Source organism: Penaeus chinensis, chromosome 8, assembly GCF_019202785.1.
Source record: "Penaeus chinensis breed Huanghai No. 1 chromosome 8, ASM1920278v2, whole genome shotgun sequence".
NCBI classification, from domain to species: Eukaryota; Metazoa; Arthropoda; class Malacostraca; order Decapoda; family Penaeidae; genus Penaeus; species Penaeus chinensis.
This window is the reverse complement of record NC_061826.1, coordinates 34,654,452-34,656,951: the sequence shown is the minus strand read 5'-3', so window position 1 is coordinate 34,656,951 and position 2,500 is coordinate 34,654,452. Positions and strand designations below refer to the sequence as shown.

The 2,500-nt window shown below is 39.9% G+C and overlaps 1 protein-coding gene across 1 annotated transcript in view; it reads right to left on the bottom strand.

Moving 5' to 3' along the window:
* The window catches only part of LOC125027869 (serine/threonine-protein phosphatase with EF-hands pef-1-like), a 188,893-nt gene that overhangs the window by 114,018 nt on the left and 72,375 nt on the right, over window positions 1-2,500 (bottom strand). The window lies entirely within an intron of this gene.

Sequence of the window (2,500 nt, the reverse complement as noted above, 5' to 3'; positions counted from 1 at the left end):
GCTAATATATCGTCGCCCCAAAGATAAATAGGCATTAATAAAGATAATAGATTAACAACAACAGTAACAGAAATGATGATAGTGACACTAATGAAAGTAATGATAATAATAATAATAGTAACAATGACAATCATGATAATAATGATAATGATAATAATAATAAGCATTATCCTTATCATGATAATAATAGTAATGATAAGAATAATGATGATAATGATAGTGACGATAACAATAACAATGATAATAACAATAATGAGAAGTATGATAACATCAATAATAATAATAGTAACAATAAAATAATGATGATAATAACGACAACAAAATATATATGGATAATCATTATGATAATAGTAATGATATTAATGATAAAGATAATGATAATAATAATGATAACAACAGCAACATCAGTAATAATAATAATGATGATAATAATAACAATAAGAACAAGGATAAGGATAAGTCCGATATGCGAAGCTGAGCTTCGCCCGGGCTATGCCAATGACGGGGAGCCCGGCCTGTGTCGACTAATGCCGACTCGCTAACGTGTGTCAGCTGGTGCTGACTCGTCTTAGTCCTTACCCGCCGTGGTGCCCAGTCACAGCAGTAACCTCCAGGCGACAATTGTAACTTCTCGCGCCTGGGCGGGGCGCGAACAATAAGAACAAGAACAACAAAACAACAATAAAAAAAATAATAATGAGGATAATAACAATAATGATAGCAATGATAATAATGATAATGATTATGACAATGATAATAATAATGGCAATAATAATGATGATGACAATCACTCAGCGTTATGCACCACCCAAAAGTCTTTATATCAATCATGTTCATGTGACAGCTAACGCTAAGCTTAGTAACAAAATCTATGTTATGTGAGTTTAAGGAGGAATATGAGGAAGAAGGAATAGTGGAGAAAGGGAAAGTGAGGAAAATGGGAAGGAGATGAGAGAGAGGAAAAAGAGAGAGCAAAGTGAATTTAGTAAAGAGGGTGTAGATAAGGAGGATGAGACAGAAGAGCAGGGAAGAGTAAATTGGATAACGAGAGTAGAAAAAAAATGGATTTGAAATGAGGGGAAGGAAAGGGTAGAAACAGGAGGTAAAGTAGAATAGAGGAAGACAAGAATATCGAGTACGAAGGAGGGGGAGAAGGAATAGAAAGAGGAGAAGAAAGAAGAGGGGGAGTAAGAGGAGAAAGGCAAAGGGGACTTGCAGTGACATGACAAATTCCCCCTCTTTCAGGAAGACTAATAACATGGACTTTAATCAACCACCTTTCTCGTGCCGGTGAGAAGTTCCGACGGCAATTAACGACGTGGAGAGCCTAGTCTCTTTTTCCATTATGGTGAGAGGGCGGGGACGAGAGACGTGCAATAGGAGAAGGGCGCCCCTGGTCTGACGGAAGAGATTCCCATGGGTTGATTCAAAGGGCGGGGGGGGGATGGGGGTTGTCTCTAAGGAAGGGAGTTTCTTGGGATTGATAGGTCGGTTCGGAAGACATCAGATTGGTCCCTTTTGATAATAATGATAAAAAAAAAAAAACGTTGGTTGCTTTAAATAAAACAAAAAAAAGATTGCACTGGTCTTAGTTTCTTAAAATATAATCGAATAGGAAGGGACCTATCGGTCAGTTTAAAGCGAGGGAGTTGAAGGGGAAAAAAAAAGGATGTGTCATTTGAGAGAAAACGAATATCATGGGTCGTTTTCATACGAGGCAGCAGATGGACCGCTTTAAAGAGACAGACAAATGGGTCGGATTGAGCAAGGGAAATTTCACCATTTGTTTTGGCAGAGGAGGAGCTTCACGAAGAGAGGAAGAGTGGAGAGGGAGAAGATAAGGCAAGGGAGATAAAAAGAGGAGGAAGATGATGATAGGGAGGAGGAGGTGATGGAAGAGAGTGGGTTAGATACAGAAGAAGAAAACGAGGTGGAGGAAGAGGAGAGGAAAATGGAAGAGGAGAGAAGGAGTGAAGTGATTCTAACAGACTTCCCCAAGAAAAAAAAAAATCATTACACCGGTTGCCCTCAAGGAAAAGAAACTTCGTGGGTCTTTGCGAAAGCGAAGGAATCTCACGGATCACTTTATCTTCCTAACTTTGTCTCCGTCGCGTATCTGCGGGCGCTTCTTCTTTCCTCATTACCTTCCAAGACGACGAAGAAAACTTTGAAAAGCACCAAAAGTCTTGTAATTTGACGCTCGCTCGACGGTGGAGCAGCGCGGTTTGTTCTTCTTCTTTATGGGCCGCGGGTTTGCGGTAGAGGGAGGACAGTGTGTGTGTGTGTGTGTGTGTGTGTGTGTGTGTGTGTGTGTGTGTGTGTGTGTATGTGTTTATATGAGTGTGAGTGTGTGTGTGTGTATTTACATATATAGCTATATATCCATATGTTCAGCACTCTCTCTCTTTCTCTCTGTTTGTCTGCCTATCTTTCTGTCTATCTCTCCATCTCTCTGTCTGTCTGTCTGTATATGCACTGCCCCATGATTGACTATTGTTTT